This window comes from Lynx canadensis, chromosome X (genome assembly GCF_007474595.2).
Source record: "Lynx canadensis isolate LIC74 chromosome X, mLynCan4.pri.v2, whole genome shotgun sequence".
NCBI classification, from domain to species: domain Eukaryota; kingdom Metazoa; phylum Chordata; class Mammalia; order Carnivora; family Felidae; genus Lynx; species Lynx canadensis.
The window spans coordinates 40442393-40463065 of NC_044321.2; the positions used below are offsets into that span (position 1 = coordinate 40442393).

The 20673-nt window shown below is 43.8% G+C and overlaps 1 protein-coding gene and 1 pseudogene across 1 annotated transcript in view; one reads left to right on the top strand and one right to left on the bottom strand.

Annotated features, from left to right (window-relative positions):
- Positions 1-4759: 4759 nt before the first annotated feature.
- JADE3 (jade family PHD finger 3) overlaps positions 4760-20673 on the top strand; it is a 139341-nt gene continuing 123427 nt past the window's right edge. Inside the window, exon 1 of the mRNA XM_030305913.1 lies at positions 4760-4874. The gene's annotated coding sequence lies outside the window, so the exon portion shown is untranslated. The remainder of the gene's footprint in view (positions 4875-20673) is intronic.
- On the bottom strand, positions 13187-13683 carry LOC115507511 (annotated as a pseudogene).

A 20673-nucleotide genomic window follows, 5' to 3' on the forward strand; every position in this document is an offset into this window, starting at 1 on the left:
AAACAATTCTACCAAACGTTTAAAAGAATTAATACGAAAAAATTTCTACCAAACTACCAAAATTCTACCAAACATTTAAAGAATTAATACAAAAGAATTTACACAGTCTTTTCCAGAATACCAAAGAGGAGGGAACACTTCTGTGTCAGTGGTCCCCAAGACCATGCCTGGGCCCAATGATTCACTAGAAACTCAGCACATAGTTAGGCTCAGGGCTATGATTTATTACAGTGAGAGACTGCAGAGCAAAATTAGCGAAGGCACAGGGGGTGACGCCCAGAGAAAAAACCAGGTACAAGCTTCCAAGAGTCCTCTCCGACTGGAGTCATACAGGACATACCTTAGTCCTCCAGCAAACAGTTGTGACAACATATGTGAAATGCTATCTATCAGGGAAGCTCCTGAGAAACTCAGTTCCCAAGGCATTTATTGGGGTTGGTCATATAGGCACCGTCTGCCTAGCATTTACCAAAATTCCAGACTCCCAGAAGGAAAGCAGGTGTCCCACACAGACCATATTGTTTGTACAAACAGCTTAGTCACAGCGAGCCACTCTTATCAGTCCTGGTAATGACGGGAATCCTCCTCAAATCCAAGTTTCCAGATGTTAACCAAGGACCAACTTTGCAAGCAGGCCCTTCAAAGGACGGCAGTCAGGCCTGCTATGTTAACTCCTGTCTGCACAGCTTGGATATCAGGAGATTTGAAATTTAGTCGCAGCAGAAATCACACATGCTCAAACAGTTCAGGCATGGCGAACCACTCTTATCAATGCTGGGAATGGTGGGAACTCTCCAGAAATCCGAGTTCCCAGTAGCCTTCCAAGGGCCTTCTGTGTTAACTCTTTTCTGCACAACTTCCCAACTCATTTTATGAGGCCAGTATTATCCTAATTCCGAAACCAGCATTCGTTCATGATAAAAACTCAAAGCAAACTAGGAATAGAAGGGGACTTTTTCGGCTTGATAAAGAGCAGCTGGTAGTTTTCTTTATGGTGAAAGATGGCACGTTTCCCCCTAGGACAGGGAACAAGGGAAGTATGTCCACTCACATCACTCTCACTCAACATAGGACCGAAAGTTCTCGCCTGCACAATAAGAAAAGGAAATAAAAAGCAGACAGATTGGAAGGGAAGAAATAAAACTGTGTATTCACAGACAACATGAGTGGTTGTGTAGAAAATCCCAACGAATCTACTAGAAAATTTCTAGAACTAAAAAATGGGTTCAGCAAAGTCAAAGGATACAAGATCAACACACAAAGATTAATTGCATTTCTATATACATACTGATAATGAGCAATGAAACCCCCCCACAATACTATTTGTAATCACTCCAAAGAAAATGAAATACGGTGTACAATAAACAAAACATGTATGGGATCCGCGTGCTGAAAATTCCAAAATGCTGAGGAAAGAAGTCAAAGATCTAAATAAATGCAGAGGCACACAAATCATCTTCATGGACTGGAAGACGCAATATAATAAAGATGTTAATTCTCCCCCAAATGGATCCGTAAGTTTAACACAGTCCCTTTAAAAATCCCAGCAGAGTTTCTGCAGATATAAACAAGCTAATTCCAAAATTTATATAGAAAGGCAAATGACCTTGAATGGCTAAAGCAATTTTGAAGAATAAAGTGGGAAGAATCACTCTACCCAATTTTAAATCTTCCTATACAGCTACAGTAATTTAAACTTTGATATTCACAGAGGGGTAGACACATAAGAACAACAGAACAGAATAGGGAACCAAAAATATCCCCACACCATTCGTCCAACACAACATGCCCAACTGATTTTGACAAAAGCAATTCAACGGAGGAAAGAGAGTCATTTTAACAAGTTGTGTTTGAGCCATCAGACCTCTATAGAAAAAAATATGAATCTCCACCTCATTAAGTTCACATTTTATAGCAAAATTCAAAATGAATCATGGATTTAAAAGTAAAGTATACAACTACAACACTTTTAGAAGGAAATAGAAGAGAAAATTTGTGGAACCTGGTGCTAGGCAAAAAATTTCTTAGACACGACACGGAAAGGACAATACGTATATGCAGACATTGAGGGGTGCCTAGGTGGCTCAGTGGGTTAAACATCCATCTTGGGCTCAGGTCATGATCTCATGGTTCGTGGGTTCGAGCCCCGTGTCAGGCTCCGTGCTGACCATTCAGAGCCTGGAGCCTGCTTCAGATTCTGTGTCTCCCTGTCTCTCTGACCCTCCCCCACTTGCACTCTGTCTCTCTCTCAAAAATAAATAAACATTTAAAAAATTAAAAATAAACGCAGAAGTTGGACTTCGATAAAATGAAAAATTTGGGGCTGCAAAATCCCTTAAGAAGATAAAAAGACCGCTACAGACTGGGGGAAAAATTGCGAACCATGTATCTGACAGAGAACTTGTATCTAGAATATATATAGAGAATTCTCAAAATTTAACAGTAAGAAGCAAACAATACAATCAGAAAATAGAAAAAAGACATAAACAGACATTGCACCAACGAGGATAAACAGATGGCCAATAAGAACATGAAAAAATGTCAACATCATTAGGGAAGTGCAATTGAAAACAAAGAGAGATCACTAGACACCCATTAGAATGGCTAAAATAAAATTATAGTGACAATACCAAATGCTGGCAAAGATGTGGAGATACTGGATCTCTCACACATTGCTGGTGGGAATGTAAAATGGTACAGACAGTCTAGAAAATGCTGGCAGTTTCTTGTAACACTAACCTTACGCTTAGCATCTGACCCAGCAATTGCACTCTGGGACATTTGTCGCAGAAAAAGGAAAACTTATGTTCACACAAAAAACTACATGACTGTTCATAGCAGTTTTATTCTTAATAGGAAAAAATTGGAAACTATCCAAATGTTCTTCAACGGGTGAAAAAACGCACCGTAAACACTGTAGAACACCAAAGCATAACAACACTGCTAGTTAGCAGGGAAAAGGAATCAACTATTGATACAGGCAGCAACCTGGGTGGATCTCAAGGCAATTATGCTGAATGAAGAAAAGCCAATTTCAAAAGGCATGATTCCATTTCCATATTCTTGAAATAACAAAATTATAGAGATGGGGAACATGTTAGAGGTTGCCAGGGGTTTAGGGTAGGTGAAGGAGGGGACCGTGACTATGTTGTGTAGCAGGAAGAATTTTTGTTGTGGAGGAACAGTTGATTGTGGTAGTTACACAAATCTACACATGATAAAATTGTGTAGTAGTATATACACAGACACAGAAATTAGTGCATGTAAAACTGGTGAAATCTGAATAAGGTCTGTGGATTGTCCCGATGTCAATATCTTGGTTATGTAAGATATTAGCACTGGGGGAAACTAGGTGAAGAGTACATGGGTCTGTCCTGTAATATTTTTACAGATCCTGTGGATCTATCATTATTTCAAAATGAGTTAATAAGACAAGGTAAATCTGGAGGACAATGAATGTTTTAGAACTCACACATTTGTGTATTATGAAACGGAATTACAGCTTTACTATGTAAGTCAGACAAAATACAGGAGAGCCTACATTTTTGTCTAGCCAAGAAATGTAAATGAAAATGACAATATGAGTTCATGGTAATTGTACATGGTCCATTTCCAAACCCAGATAGGAAAACCATAAAGGGTTTGTTGCTTAAACATCTGTATGAGTTAGGATTCCACCAGAGAAGCCAACCAATAAAACATTTTACACACACACACACACACACACACACACACACACACACACATTATTTATTTATTCATTCATTCATTCAAAGATATTGGCTTACACGACTGTGAGACTGGCTAAGCAAATCCAAAATCTGTAGGGCATGCAGTCAGAAAGGAATGATCGGGCCCACCCAGATTATCCAGGATAATCTCCCTCACTTTAAATCAACCGATCAGGGGCTTTAGTTACATCAGCAAAATATCTTCACAGCAACACGTAGATTAATGTTTGATTGAATAACTGGGGCGGTAGCCTAACCACGTTGACACCTCAAAAAGCCACACAGCATCACAGACCATTTGTGCTGGCAATTGAATAAATTTATTCTGTTCCTAGCCACCCTGGCTTTATTATTATAGGTAATTCAAGCGCAAACAACTTAAATCAACAGTGGCCCACAATGAGTTTTATACATGAGGGTCCACTTACAGAACTTTAGAGTTGAAAGGGGCCATGAAAGGCTTAGTTTGTATTTCAGCACAGCCAGGGCACCTCCCCATCGTCCTCTCGGGCACTTATCCGGGCTGAGGCTCCCCCCAGGCAGCAGCGCGCCCAGCAGGAGCAGAGAGGAACCCACCTGGAGCACGACGCCGCGGGTGCGGGAGCACTCAGGGGGCGGAGCCTCGAGGCGCGCGGCGGTGGCGACGGCGCCCAGCCCGCCAGAAGAGCGCGCGGCGGGCGGACGGCGGGGAGCCAGTCGGGTAGGGCGAGCGCGGCCGGCGGTTGGGGTGGGGGGGTGATTGGGGGGGTTGGAAGGAAGGGGAAGAGGCGGAGCGTGGGAGCGCACAGTGTCAGGAATACAATAGTGCTCCGCGCCGCTTCAGCCGCCGCCGCCACCGCCGCCGCCGCCGCCGCCGCTGCCGCTGCCGCCGCCGCCCAACCGCCGGCCCAACGCTGAGGCCTGACGGGCCGGGCGGGCGAGGGCCGAGGGCGGGAGCTGAAGCGCAGGGGGCGGCCCGGGCGGATCAGGCGGCGGGGCGGGGGGCGGGGGTGGGGAGGAGATTAGGGGGCAGGTGCGAGGGAGGGGAGAGAAGAAAGCGAGCGGTTAGGGGGGCGGTTACCACCCCTACCGGACTCGCCCGGCACATTGCCGGGCCCGAGTGTGGAGCCGGGAAGGAAGGAGCCGCGACCTAGCTGCGCGAAGGTAGGCGCCACCGGAGCCGGACGCGGGGCGAGCGGGGCTGGGGGCGTCGCGCCGGGTGGGCAGCGGGAGTGGCGGCCTCGGGGAGTGGAAGCGGGCGCCGCGGAGCGCGGCGTCCCGGCCCAGCCTCGCAGCGTTCCGGGGCGCCCCGGCCCCACATCGCGGTCGCTCCGGCATCCCCGGCGTCTCCGGGCCGAGAGCGTGTGTGGGCTGGGGTAAAGTGCCCGCCGGCCCCTCAGTCGGCCGGGGGAGCGCCGGGTGGCCGACGCGGGGGGCGGGGGGCGGGGGGCGGACGCCGGAGCTCGGGCTCGGCTACGGCTCCGCTCGGGCAGGAATTGAGCGCCATAACTGTTGCGGCCGTCCCCTCCGGTGCCCCCTCCCGGCGCCCCCTCCCTCTCTGTGCTCTGCCCGGTCTCGGGGCTCCCGGGTCAGCCCCGCGGCGGGAGGACCTGCTCTGCGGGCCGCCCCGGGGCCGGATGCTCCGGGGAGCGGGGGCGCGCCCCTGGCTGTTTCGGTGTTGGGGGGCGTGCGGAACCGAGTGCTTGGCGAGGGGGGCCGGGCGGCTCGGGGGAGTCCGGGTGCCCCCGGAGCAGGAGCGTGAGCGCCCCGCGGGCTAGCGAACTTTCCCTCCCCCTGCCGTCATTGTTCGGGCGCTGCCGGTCCGGGGCCGCGGCGACCGCCGAGCGCCGGGCGGTCCGGGGGGGAGGGGGGTGGTGGGAAAAGCGGGAGGGCTTTGCGAATCTTACGGGAAAATTTTCCCACCGCTGGGCACGGCAAAGTTAACTTTTCTCCAGCGATCGAGTTGGTTTTATTCCCTCGGCCGTGGGGCGATCGATTTAAAAAGAGAGAGAGAGAGAGAGAGAGAGAGAGAGTGAGAGCGTGCCTCCCTCCAATCTTTTTCTCTCGCTTTTCAGAGCCACGGCTTCGGTGAAGTCTGGCTTTAAATTGCGCAGGGCAACCTGCGTTTATTATTTGTGAGAAGGAGAGGTGTGGGGGGGGGGGCGGGATCTCGAGTGAGTGACCGTAATGGTGGTATGTGAAGGCATGTTTAAAAGTTGGTATCATTGTGTAGCCCTGGGACATACGTAGTTCCCAGGCATTTGGCAAGAAACTTGTTTGGCCGCTTCTCTGACTTTCTGAGTTGCTAGGAAATCATGCCCTCAGATGTGCGCAAGGTTTTTTGATGTGAGAACCGTTTATCTGTGAAACTGAGGATGGGATCCCCGCCCCCCCCCCACTCCGGACGTCGTCTGATTGTATAAGAAATCAAAACCGTGTTGGTGGTGATTTCAGTGGCCTGGAGGGAAGAGCGACCTCATTCTCTGTATTCAGTCCGGTAAAGATAACTGTCTGCTTCTCTCTAAACTCGGAAAGTAATGGAAAATAATTTAGGTAAAGACTGGTTGCACAACATCTTGGCTCAGTTTAAGCAACTCAGAATCCACTTTCCCAGAGTAGTTCTCTTAAATACCTTCCCTGAAGCCACTTCTTGCCAGCCTGGGGATGGGGGTGAGGGTGAGAAAGGAGTCGGTCTGAACAAAGCATTGTGTTTTATTTAATTTAATATTTTCATAACATCTGTAAACAATGGGAATGTGGATCCCTGCCTCTGTACCCTTTGAATACCTAGTTTTCATGCTTTTATAGCATCATGTGATTACTCTCCGGATAAGTGAAAATAGATTTTTTTTTCTTTTTTGTTTAGCCTAGGAGCATTTTACCTCTATAACATCGTTTTCTTTTTTCGTTTAAAGTGAGCTCTGAGCTGAAATACTCGAATCGTAAACGATAATACCTCTCTTCAAAGGGGTGAAGGGATTACATGAGATTTTTGGGATGTGCTTCTCAGTATTAGCTACCATCATTGCCACCTTTTCTTTAGCTGTGCTCTTCTCTACAATTTTGTTTGCTAGAGAAGAGTTCTTAACCCAGTATCTTTGCCTGGAAACAGCTCCTTGCATTTTTCATCCAATCAGTTCTGGGATACTCTGGGATGCAGGTCTGGTTCTAGAACCCACACATTGTCTCCCTCCTTTCTGAGTCATGTTGCTGTGCCTTGGCAGTGTGATGAGTGCCTTCTCACTTTGAGTAGCCTGTGAATCTTGGTCACAGGTAAGAGAAAGTGGAGAAGGGCCTTCCACTCCTTCCTGAGGTGTTTGTGATCAGCTGTGAGAGCCAGGAGTAACGTGGAAGCAGCCTTAGGGGTGCCTGTGTTCCCCCTTCTGGCCTGTGGATGAGGTTCTGAGAAGGACAAGTTATGTCGCGGAGCTCTCAAAGTTGAGACACATGGGTTAGTGAAAGTAAAAATAAAGAACAAACGACATGAGGCTGGTAGGTTGGGTATGATCCTCTCCTTTGATAATGCTTGTCTTTTCCCTCCCTTGTGTTCCACCAACCATAACAATCCATTTCTCTCCTCAGCTACACCAGTCTATTTCGTCTTTTTGCCCACTACTTTGAGGTCTGACTGGAAAACTAGGCAAGTATTTGGGGGACGTTGGGGGAGGCAGGAGGCACCGGGTGTTTGTAAAGGCATGGCATTACAGAGGGCTGTTAATAAGCCTTGATCAGGGATACAGAGGTCCTATTATCATAGGACATAATGCATCTACCTCCTCATGGAGGTTATACAAAACAGGATCTATCTGAGGAGGGTAGAGATCATATGCTGGCTTACATTAAAAAAAAAAAAAAGTCTCAGGGTGCCTGCATGGCTCAGTCGGTTGAATATCCAATCTTGATTTCGGCTCAGGTTATGATCCCAGGGTTGTGGGATCAAGCCCAGCATTGGACTTTGTGCTGAGAGTGGAGCCTGCTTAAGATTCTCTCCCTCCTCCTCCCCATGTCTCCCTCCTCCTCCCCATGTCTCCCTCTCCTCTCCCCCTCCCTCCCCCTCCCCCTCTCCCCCCTCTGCCTCCCCCTCCCCCTCCCTGCCTCCCCTCCCCCCTCTCTCCCTCCCCCCTCTCCTTCCCCCCTCTCCTTCCCCCCTCTCCCTCCCTCTCCCCTTCCTAATTACCCCCCCTCAAATAAAGTTTAAAAACTTTTAAGAAAAATCTCATCAAGGAATAACTTACCTCACCTTATAGGTGAGGGGTGAGTGTTGGGTGACACCCATCTGGCACTCTTCTGAAGTGGCTAATATGAGGACACTTGAGTGGTTTAGAAGTTTCTCACTGTTGTTCAGTCACAGTGGCTGGGAAAGCTGAAGCATTCTGGTTTGTGGGGGAGAGTCTAGGATGAATGGGTAAAAATAATTAGTGAATAAAAAGGTGCTAGCAAATGCTCATTGGAGACCAAGTAACTACCACATTGAGTTTTCGGTTTTCTGAAATACTTGTGACTCTTCTATGGTTATTTTTGCCTCCTGCCTGTAGGTCTCTCCATAGACAATAGCAGTAAAGCTCTTATCATCAAAACTGCCTCTGTGGTTCTCTTGGGGGACAGAAAGAAGGGTCCTGGGAAGAATTTGCCTGACCCCATGGCTAAGCTTGGGAAAAGTAACTCAGAAGGCAGTCAACTGAAGAAAGTATGTAGGGTGCCTGGTATGGGGAAATGGTACTGAGGTTTTGACCAATAGGAGATACCCATGTGTTCATTAATACTGTTTAAGCAGTAAATAATTTAATCTCCATCACAACCCAGAGGCCATAGCTGAGCTCTGCTACCCAAGGAGTTCCTTGTCCGTTGATGTTGGCTGACAGGCAAGGAAATCCAAGCCTGGAATGTGCTTTTTGGAATAGCTGACAAGAGAATATGGTATCAGCATGGCCAGTACACCAGCCAGACCTTGTGTGTTGGAGTCTCCTGGGACAGTTCTTCTTATTAGATTTTAAAAGCTTCTTATTTTGATTATAATTACAGAAATATTGCAAGAATAGTACAAAGAACTCCTGTATTCCCTTTACCCAAGGTCACTAATTATTACTAGTTAACTCCCACTTGCTTTATCATTTGTTCTTTCTTTTTCTAAACCACCTGAAAGTAACCATTGCCAGATTAGCACTTGTCAAGGGCATCCTGTCCTCAAGGGTGGCTCAAGTGTAGCAGTGGAGTATAGCAGAACTTTGGTGGTGATGCAGGGCCCCAGAGGTAGAGGGGCATCTACCTATAGCTGTAAAGGGCATATGTGTAAGTCAGGTGAAATCAATGTATGGTGCTACATATAGAAATCATTATCAGTTGTAAAAATGGTTATGATAAACTCTACTTTTGTCATCCTTCATGTCAAGTTTGTTGCCAACTATGCCAAACTTCAAAATTGTTATGAAAATCCACTCCACCACTCCAACTTTGCAGCCGTAATGTATTCTCCAACATTTTCGTTTAATTCGTTCAGCAAATGTGTATTAAGTGCCTACTATTTGCTAGGGGTATAAGAGGTGAAAGACAACTCATCCCACTGAGAGTTCAACATCCAATGTAAAGGAAGAAGGAAATCTATCGGCGGGCCGGTGGGGGTGGGGCGCGGGCGGAATTCGGTTGAAGGAGTTTACAGGAAGTGCTTAAATACCAGACTCGTTAAGGATCTGAAGAGTAGATACCTGGGAGTAGAATGTGAAGATCCATCTTCTCTGAGGCTTGCTGCTCTTAGATAACAAGGTTCATGATTGGGGAAGCCTTTGGTGGTGTATACAGCACAGGCTATGGGTTCAGGCCAACTTGGATTTGAATCTGCCACTTGATCTTGGCCGGTACTTCCCTATGCCTCAGTTTCTTCATCTGCCTAACCACATCTCCAAGGTAATAATTAATTGAGGTCAAAATGCTCTGTAAACATTCATTTTATCTTCCCCCCGCAAGAAATGCAGTATGTGGGGAAATAGCATGAGCAGTATTAGGTATTAAAGTGGGATGCAGGGGAGTGTTTCTATTTTTCCTACAAATATATATGTAATTGCTAATTGTACTGAGAGCTATGATGAAGATCACTGTAAGGGATAATAACAACAGTAGCTATGATTTGTTGACCATTGCCTGTGTACTGAGCACTGTACTAAGGTACTTAATATAGTATATCTCTGTGGGGTATGAGGCAAAGCTAACTTGCCCACGGTCACACAGCAAGTAAGAGGTAGAATGCTTTTGTAAGGGAGACTAGCAAGGTTCCCTGGACCCTGAATAATGAGCAGGAATAAGCAAGGCAAAAGGGAGGAGGGATTGCCAGGCCAAGGGAACACCAGGTGTTGTGAGGGCACTGAGGTGGGAGAGAGATGTGGAGAGGATCCACAGAGGTTTGGCTAGGACCTGGGGAAAGAGAGATGAAGTAGGCAGGGGGAGATTGACAGGGCCTTATGGGACCTCATTAAGCAGCTTGTATTTTATTCCAAGGGCAACGGGAGGCTGCTGGAAGGTGTTTTCTACCTTAAACCATACGGGGTGTGTTGGGGGGGGGTGTGGTGGTGTGGTGTGTGTAATCCAGAAAAACATCTAGTGAGGCTTAAACAAAAGTAGCCTATAAGTCCTCTCCCCTTCAGTGTCCCACTTTGTGATCCAGTGGAAGCAGTGTTTCTGGCCCAAATGTGTAGATCTTAAGCAGTTTCTACTGCCCACCATTAACATGGCTAAAAAGAGTTGCTGTGATGCTGGAAGAAGCTGGTCCTGCAGAATGTTTCTAGAAGGTTTAATTAGGTTTATATATCTGATGCTTTTTAGGCTGCAGTAAGGGAGGTCTTTCAGCTTTCACTGAGCCCTGTCAAATGGGGAAAAAAGTAAAATTGGGAGAAGTCATTCCTGGAAACCTGAGTTGTGTTAGAAATGGAACTGTTGAGTATAAGACTTTGGTTTAAATATATCATGATAAAGATGCTTCAGTGACTAAATGGAAATTTTTAATGCTTTTTGTTTTTTTGGTGTGTGCCATCTGTGATGGCAGACAGCACATTTGTGAGAATCTGGGAAGACTTAGACATTTTTTCAGTACTTATATATTTATTTATTCTCGTCCAGGTACTGCAGGTTTTTCTGTTTGAAACTATTTCTTTTGTGCAGAATCAACTTCGCAGGAGGAAAACCAGTGTTCTCTTCCCCTTTCCATATGTACCAGACTGCAGACATACTTACTTTGAAGTAGCCTGTGTCAGTTAGCTTTTGGGGGGCAGGGAGGGTGGTTGGCTGATCTAGGTTGGCCTTGCTCACACATCTGGTGCTTGTCAGGCCGGTTGGTCTAGGAGGCCCTAAGCAAGGATGGCTCATCTCCACTCCAAATGGTCCCTCCTTCGGCTGGCTGGTCTGGATGGGTTAACATCGTGGTCTCAAAGGCACAAAGAGTAGCCAGCAAGAGCAAGCTCCAGTGTACAGGCACTTCTCTTGTGTCTGCTTGTGTCATATTTGGTATTGTCCCATCAGCCAAAGTAGGGAAGTGCTTCCTTGGCTAAGCCCAGAGTCATAGTGGGAGGGAGCCATCTAAAGGTGCAAACACCAGGTGCCTGGGTGGCTCAGTTGGTTAAGCGTCCGATTCTTGATTTCGGCTCCGATTCTTGATTTCAGCTCCGGTCATGATCTCACAGTTTGTGAGTTCAAGCCCTGCATGGGGTTCTATACTGACAGTGTGGAGCCTGCATGGGATTCTCTCTCTGTGCCTCCCCTGCTCACGGTAGCTCTCTGTCTCTCTCTCTTTCAAAATAAATAAATAAACTTATAAAATTAAAGGTGCAAATTCAAGGAGATGCAAAAAAAAAAAAAAAAACTGGGGGCCATTACTTAAGTAATGCAAAATAATTATTAATGTAACCTCTTTTCCTTTGATAAATCTTGTTAAACACTCATTTCTAAATGTACTGTATTCTTGAGATTAAGTAATACAATTGGGCCATCTTCTCTTCTACTGAGTGTGGAGCTGAGTGGTGTTTTTTTCCAGAAGGAAACTGAAGGGAGACAGTGTGCTCTGGATGTAAATATTCTTGTGAATGGCTTGACTGCTCACTGATTTTGTGTAGCTATTAACAAAGAAATTCGTGGGTTTTCTCAATCTCCTGTTCAAGTTTTATCACAAAAACTTAGTGTACTAGGCTGTACTGCATTTTGTAGTCAAGCAAAAGGATAGTTAATTGGAAATCCATCACTACCTGAAAGATGAGAGAAACATTTGCAGCCTTTCCTTATAACCTTTATGTGATTTATAGTTTTTACCTGAGAAGAAATCCTTATTTGGGCATTATAATAAAGACAAAGGATTCCCTCTAGGTGTGTTTCATTTGGTCAAGATTTTAAAGTCTTCTGGGGTGCCGGGGTGGCTCAGTCGTTGAAGCTTCCAACTTCGGCTCAGGCCATGATCTCGAGGTTCCTGGGTCCGAGCCCCCTATCGGGCTCTGTGCTGACAGCTCAGAACCTGGAGCCTGCTTCGGATTCTGTGTGTCTCTTTCTCTCTCTCTGCCCGTCCCCCGCTTATGCGCTTGCATATATTCTCTCTCTCTCTCTCTCTCTCTCTCTCAAAAAGTAAATAAACACTTAAAGACTTTAAAGTCTTCCCTGTGGTTGTAGTGAAGAATCCAGTATTGTGCTGTGAAGTGAGTGGTCAGTGACCAGCAGTTTGGGGCATTAGCCTTTGGCCTTTGCTTGTGAAGTTTTCTGAAGTAACTAACACCTTTCACATAACTGAAATAGGCTTTGCAACCAGCTTGTGGCCTGAAATATATTACATGAAAATGCAGCTAGACCCTAGGAAGCATGTGTGGGAAACTGAGGAGAAGGCTCACTTTGTATATCTTAGCGATGTACATTCCTCCAGAAAATTGCCTGGTGATAGAATCTTAGCTTCCTTTCTTTCCTCCTAGGATAAAAATAAAAAATGGAAAATCCCTGACATTTTAAAAGTCAGTGACTTGAAAATAGCCATCAAAATTATAAATGCCTGTATCATTTGACCCAGCAAACACATCGAAGAATTTATTCAACAATTATTTGCATATTACTTGGAGTGTTGCTTATGATAGCGAAATATTAGTAATATTCTAAGTATTGAGCAAGGCTTGGTTATTACACTGATAGTAGAATATTACACTGATATTGCATGATCTCTAAGATGTACAAACTTAAGAAAAACAGGAAATGGAAGAGTGTGTATTGTATGCTGCCATTTGTGATAGCTACTGGGGCAATAATATGTGCTGTATAATATGTACATTTTTTCTTACTTGGACATAAAATATTTCTGGAAAAGTGTTCAAGATACTGATAGCTTTAGGGCATATAGAGCCAGGGTAGAGGGTTGGAAGAAGATTCTTCACTGCATAAACTTTTGTATATACCTTTTGACTTTTTTTTTTTCTTTTTGGCTGTCAAATGATCCTTTATTGAAATATTTTCCTTTGTGGTCCTTAACTAGCTGGGCATTCCACTGAACCATTATTGGTGTTATCTGTGATATCATGAGGGTGGCAGCCGTCAACCTTGCAGACCACAGATTGGGGAGTCCCCAGGATCTCTTTCATGGTTCCAGAGAGTTCTCTGGCTAAAGATCAGTGCCGCATCTGTTGGGCAAGGTTGACAGTCTCATCAGAAGTGATATTTCTACTGTGCTTAATGTTTTTCTGCTTCTTTCTGTCTCTTGGCAGTTCCTGAAAGGCTTTGATAATCAGGGCAGAGGAAGAAGGTACCACTTCAGTCTGAGCCTGTCTGTTCTGAATGGGCATTTTCAGTGTAATCCTCAGACCCTTCCAATCTCTGGTTGCCTTGGCAATGTCATTACCAACGTTTTTTGGAGACAGAACCAGGGGCCAATTTTTGCAGCCAGGACAGACATGGCACTGACTTCCCCACCTGTGCACCTTAGGTATACAACTTTGATCTTGTTGGGGTTGAACTTAGGAGGCATCGTGGAGGTGGCCTATAACCCAGATTTGGGAGGACCAAAGAGAGTTGCACCTTCACCTCCTCTAAGGTGAAAGTCAAAAGTACCTTTTGAATTTTAAGCCGTGTGAATACATTACCCCATTTTAAAAACCAAATACATTTATTTTAAAAAGAGATGATATATGGTGATGGTGATGTGAACTTCCATGGACTCCCACCCAACAGCTATGGCTGTTAAAAAAAAATATATATGTATCCAGTCACTTTTGTCTCATAGAAATGCCTCAGAATTTCAGAATATCACTTCTGAATTTTTAGCTAAAGTCCTGCATTTTCCAGAATTTCGTACGAGTGGAATCATACAATACATAGCCTTTTTTGGTCTGGCTTCTTTTACTTGATTCATCCATTTTATGTGAACTAATAGCCTGTTCCTTTTTATCACTGAATAGTATTCCATTGTACGGATGCCCCACAGTTCGTACAGTTACCTGTTGAAGGACAACTTGGCTGCTTCCAGTTTCTTGGTGATTATGAATAAAGCTGCAGTAAATATTAGCATACAGATTTTTTTGTGTGAAACATACGTTTTCAGTTCATTTGGGTAAATACCTAGGAGTGGGACTGCTGAGTTTTTATGAGAAACTGTCAAACTGTCTTCCAAAGTGGTTCTGCCATTTTGCATTCCCACCAGATTAGGTGTGTGTCAAGTTTCATCTTCCTGCATATGGATGTCCAGGGGTTCCAGAACACTTGTTGAAAAGTCTGTCCGTTCTCCATTAATACTGCTTTTGCACCTGTGTCAGAAATGTGACTATGCTTGTGTGGGTCTATTTCTGGGCTCTCTATGCTATTGCATTGATCTGTGTGTCCATTATTGTGCTATTGCCACATTGTCTTGATCACTCTTGCTTTTTGGTAAGTCTTAAAATTAGGTAACACGAGTACTCTTACTTTTTTCTTCTCTCCCAAAATTGTAGTGGTGAGAGAGGACATCCTTAAGTTGTTCCAATCTTGAAAACCATTCCATCTCTCACCATTAAGTATGACGTTAGCTGTATGTTTTTAAAATATATATACCCTATTGTGCTGAAAAGAGTTACCATAGCAGTCCTGATGCTGCTTGCTATCTTTAGCAGGCCTCACAAGATTGGCCCTTGCCTGGCGTCTTGAAAATTGGCTTTTCAATCATTTTGAAAATAAAATCTTACACTCAACCTTCATTTGTTACTTTTCCAGTGTTCTTCATTTCTTTATGCTAATCCAAGCTCCTACCTTAATCATAATTTTCTGCCTGAAGAAATTTTCCTTAATGCTTCTTTTGTGCCAGGTCTGCTGACAGTATATTCTTTGCTTTTGAGAGTCTTTCTTTGTTTCTTCACTTCTGAAGGACACTTTTGTGGGATATGGAATTCTGGGTTGACAGTTCTTTTCCTTTGCAACGTATTACTCTACCGTTGCCTTGCTTGCATGGTTTCTGATAAATCGGCTGTAATTTTTGTCCTGTTTCTCCATGTGGTTAATGTGTCTTTTTTTCCTCTGACTGCCTTCAGGCTCTTTGTCTTTGCCTAGATATGACTTTTTAAAATTTCATCATATTTATCCTTCTTGGTGTTCCTCTGAGCTTCTTGTATCTGTGGATTGTTGTCTGTCACTGATTTTGGAGAGTTCTCAGTCATTATTTTTTCACATCATTCTTGTGTTCAATTTTCTCTCTTTTTTTTTAATTCTTCTGGAATTCCAGTTTACAAGTATGTTATGCTGTTTGATATTTTCCCACAGTTCTTACATGCCATGTTCTAATTTTTCACTCTCTTGTCTCTTTATTTTAATTTTTATTGATCTGACCAATAAACTCGATCATTATGCTCACAGATTCTTTCCTTGGCTGTGTCTAATCTCCTGTTGAGCATGTTGGGTTTTTTGTCCTTTTTTTGAGCATGTTGGTTTTTTTTTTTAACTTTTTTTTTTATTTCTAGCATTTCGATTTCTTTCTTATCCTTTCTTTTTGCTGAAATTATTCATCTAGACTTGCATGTTGCCTACCGTGCAACTCTACCATTAGAGTCTTTAATATATTAATCATAATTCTTTTAAATTTCATTCCAGATAGTCCCAACATCTGTATTCATATTGAGTCTAAATTTGATGATTGCTTTGTCACTTGGAATATTTCCTTGCCTTTTACTATGCCTCATAATAAAAAGCTGAACATGGCTGAAAAGCTGTTGAAAGCTGTTGAAACTGAACATGGGCAGGAGATACTGAGGTAAATATTTGATATGTTTGGAGAAGAACACAGGTGTCCTTCTGCTAGGCCTTTAGTGTGGAGATTTGAGTTAATCGAGTCAGGAGTTGGCTTGTATTTGATGTTTGTTTTTGGTAGGGCACCAGATATTTCTGACTCCTCTAGTGATAGCTTCTTTTTGACTCCGGCTTGGCTTTGGGGTTTTCCTTTGTGCTGTTTCCCAAGAGCTATCTCTCCTAGCCCTCCCAGTTGTATTCCACTGTTACTAACCACATAGCTGGTTTGGCAGGTGGTGGGGGGGGGGGGGGGGGGAGTTTTCTGATGACTGGATGAAACCTCAGACTTAGGCAGGTATTGGAACCTGGGTCTTGAGTATGTCCTTTACAAGAATTCCTGCTCGCCCTCCAGGGGTGAAGCTTCTTTTTCTTTTTCCTGTCTTCCTCTTCCCCAGCTGCAGTTGAGTGTCCTGAAGCCAAGGGTTTCAAGCCCTTCCCCCTACAGATTAAGCCTTTTGTTCTGTACTGGAGATAAAGGAAAGGGGTCTGGGTGGATTTCACAGTGGGTGTTGTTTTCCTCAGCCAACCGGCACCAGGATGGGAGCTTTGTCTGGGATTCCCCTGATTCTTTCTCTAAGAGCCTGGTGGGATTCCTGTAGGAAAAACTTGTAAGAGGATGGGAATTCCTCTGCCCCGTTTGGAACCCAGGAGCTTCATACTCTCATGACATCCCATACTCTGGCCTTCGGTAACTTGTTAGAATTTCTGGTTTAATCTTCCTACCAGTTTACATGCCCAGATCCTGTGTCTTCCTGCAGGCATCTGTCTCTTCAGATATCCGGATGGTAGTTTGCCCTGTACTCCATTCTTTGATAGGTCTGAGAAGAGTCATTGGTTTTTCAGTTTGTCTAGCTTCTTTCTCATAATGGTGAGAATGATGGTTTTCCAGGCCTTTACAAATCTGCTGAAACCTGAGTCCTAAAATGAGTTTTAATCTATATAAATGTCTAATGCAGTGCACGGCCCATAGAAACTCAGCACAGGTTAGTTTTTCCTTTCTTTTTCTCACCTCTTTGCATGTTGTGGTTTTATGGCTAGGGAACCAGGAATAATTGATTCTCGTTTGAGTTCTGCATGTTTTAGGCTTTAAGGGGGCGCCTGTGTGGCTCAGTTGGTTAAGCATCCGACTTCAGCTCAGGTCACCATCTCATGGTTTGTGGGTTCGAGCCCCACATCGGGCTCTGTGCTGACAGCGCAGAGCCCACTTGGGATCCTCCGTCTCCCTCTTTCTCAGCCCCTCCTCCATGAGCGCACTCTCTCAAAAATAAACAAACATTAAAAAAAAAGAAACCTCTACACCACTGGCAGTATGTTGTTATATGTTTGTCTTGCTCTCTTTCAGAATTCTATATATGCCTTTGTAATTATCGAGAACATCGTTAGCGCTCAGAAATAATTTGCCTCATTCAAAATTAGAGCTTGATTTAGTCTTCCCACAGTGTAGGTTTTGTTAGTAACCATGTGTTTGTCATTTTTATTCCCCACATTTCCGGGTGCAGTTCAGTTCAGCAGATATTTTAAGTGCCCACTGTTCTATGAGTGAGGTAGTAGGTGTTGAGTAGAATACAAGCGTGACCTGGTAAGTGGAGTAAGAGGTTCTCAAAGGCAATGGAAACCCTCTGGATGGAAGGATATTGCAACTTGGGAAATACCTCCATTTCAATCTAGACGGATTTTTAAAAATTTTTAATTCTGTTTCTAGTTATACTAGAGATATACTAGAGATGCATTCTAGTAAAAATTGAAAAGCTGTAGAAAGAGCCATGGTTGTCCATGACATCCTTATAACATCCTCATTTTATCACATTGTCCTTCCCAGGGTTAATTTTGATTACTTATTTTTGTTTTACTATGCAAATTGCTGTGCCAGATGTCATGCCGTCTAATAACTTACTGAAATACGTGTATTTTTAAGGCACTAAGCACACAAATGCATTTAACCTTTAAGGAATGTTTATTTAAAGGGATAACTCATCATTCAGTTTGGACGTGTGACCTGATAATGGTTCTTTGCTTCACATTGTAGTGTAACTCTTAATTTTTAAATCTGAAAACTAGTGTTAGTGATAGGTAGAATGGTATTGTGAGTAAATGGAAAATACAGAAATTAGTATTGACCAAAAAGAAGATGGCCTCTTACCATTTTCTTTAATTATCATCCAGTAAATTGACTTTCAGGGGATATACATAGTCTTGTGGATTTTGATACATGTATAGATCAGTATAACCACCATCATAATCAAGGTACAAAACAGTTCCATCACCCCCCCCAAACTCCTTTGTGTTACCTCTTCAGTGACACTTTTCCTTCCCCAACTCTTGGCAACCACTGATCTGTGCTCCGTCACTAGTTTTATCACTTTGAGGATGTCATATAAAATGGAGCGAGGCTGAATGTAATCTTTTGAGTCTTGCATTTTTTTTTCACTCACCATAATGCTTTTGAGATTCATCCAAGTTGTGTATATTAATAGGTGTTCCTTTTTTATTGTTGAATAGCATTCCATTGTAGAAATGTACCACATTTGGGTTGTTACCAGTTTTGGGTAATTATAAGTAGAGCTGCCATAAGAATTTATGTGCAAGTGTTTATAGACACATACATTTGCATTTTTTAAGGCAAATACCTGAGCGTAAGATTGGTAGAATTATAGTAATGTTCATGGTGAAACTAGTTCGCTGGTGTTTTAACGCTAGAATGGATAGAGTAGTAGAGACTCAAGTTGTTTGAATTATGCTTACTTAGTCATGCAACCGTGAGTGAGTTTAACCTCTTTGTGCCCCAGTTTCCTCTTTTGTAAAATGAAGATAATAATGATAACCACTGGGATTGTTGTGCGGAATTAAAGCCTTCTTAAGGATACAATGCCGAGCAATGTCTGGCATACCAAATATTATTATTATTTCATGTTTAACTGAACCTTGTCAGAAACATTCATCTGTAATTAAAATAGGGAAATTAAGTAATCCATAAGTGTGATGTGTTTAGTAGGCAAGCCTCCAAAGCAATGCCGTCTCTAGGGGAAATTTTAGAAGTTATCTTTAGGGGAGGCCAGGTGGCTGAGTCGGTTGGGCATCCAGCTTCAGCTCAGGTCAGGATCTCGCGGTTTGTGAGTTCAAGCCCCACGTCGGGCTCTGTGCTGACAGCTCAGAGCCTGGAGCCTGCTTTGGATTCTGTGTCTCCTCCTCTCTCTGCCCCTCCCATGCTCACGCTCTGTCTCTCTCTGTCTCTCAATAATAAATAAACATTAAAAAAAAATGTTTTTTAAAGTTATCTTTAGTGGTGAAAAAGTTCAGGACCATACGTATGGGAGTCCTATGTAATAGCCAAAGATTGGACTGCATGCCCATTTTTGATGATTTTACTTGCCCTCTCAGCATTAAAGAATCACATTCACCAAAATTTAGTACATTGCTATACTTAATGAAGAAACTGCAAAAACTACCTCAAAATCAACTAACATTCATTTAGTGCTTGCTGTATACCAAGCCCCAGGATAGGCATTCCTCAAGGGTATAAACCTGAGTACCTCCCCACAAAATAAGAAATTTGGATAATCACTAAATGTTATTTTTATACTTTTTAAAGGTAACTGTTGACACTGACGAGGCATGATTTCTTGGAGCCTCTATGATGTGAGCCGTCTGTGATTTCTCAGGTCCTATCTTAAAACACATCTTTTTACAGGAAACCTCCCCAGTTTTGAGGAGAGAATTGCAAAACTCAGCATGCCTGAGTAAATCTCTCCCTAGAGCACTGTGTCATTAGGAAATGCAACAGAGGCCCCTTTCTTGCATAACTGCTCTATAGTATGGTCTGGCTCAGTCTGAGAAAGCACCAAGGGCAAAGGGGATGTGTTTTCCCCTGGAGAACTCCCTGTCCTGTGAGGTACACACAAAGGCCTACCCATCCACCTACTATACAGTGAATGAAAGCCAGTGTGTGCAAAGAGGAACCTAAATATCCTTTCTTCTCTTGTCTGTTCAGTTGTTTTGTAATGTATTCACATGCCGCGGTCTGTCAACTGAGGAAAATTCTTCACCTGCACTTTCAGGGGAGCTAACTGGGTGGAACGAGAAGTTTAGAGCACACACATGTCATCTCTAAACTTCCCTCACTGCCTCCCCTCCCCAAGTATCACCACCATCCAACACTCGGGTTTACCTGGAGCCTTTCCTCACAATTGGAGCCTCCTTCCCTCTTTGCCCTGCCAATCCTGCCTGGGCCATTTCTTGCATATTCTAGCCCAGCAAGAGACTCCCCCGCGCCTCAAAATCTGCTCATTTGGACGCCATCCTTTACTCCATATTTCCTCATTAAATCATGTCTTGTCTTTTCACTTTGTCACCTGATGCTATGCTTCCTTATTCTGTGACCTATTTCATATATACGTGACCTGAAAGTTGTACAACTAGACTGCTATTCCCAGAGTGTAGGAAACCCTCTAATTCTCCATATCCTGTCTCCCACAAATACCTGAAAGAGAATTGCTGCCTGCTATTTAATAAACAAACTAAATATCTGTTCTCATTTTGTGTTTAAAAATTACATGTAACATGTTCTAATGGCCACAGAAGTCCTGTGGACAGTGATAGTTTGGGAAATAAATATGTGTCTTGTGGACTGTCAAAAGAAAACTGGTGCTTTGCCACGCTGCCACTGTGAAAAGTGTGACTATATAGTCTGCCTGCGCAGAATATGACTCCA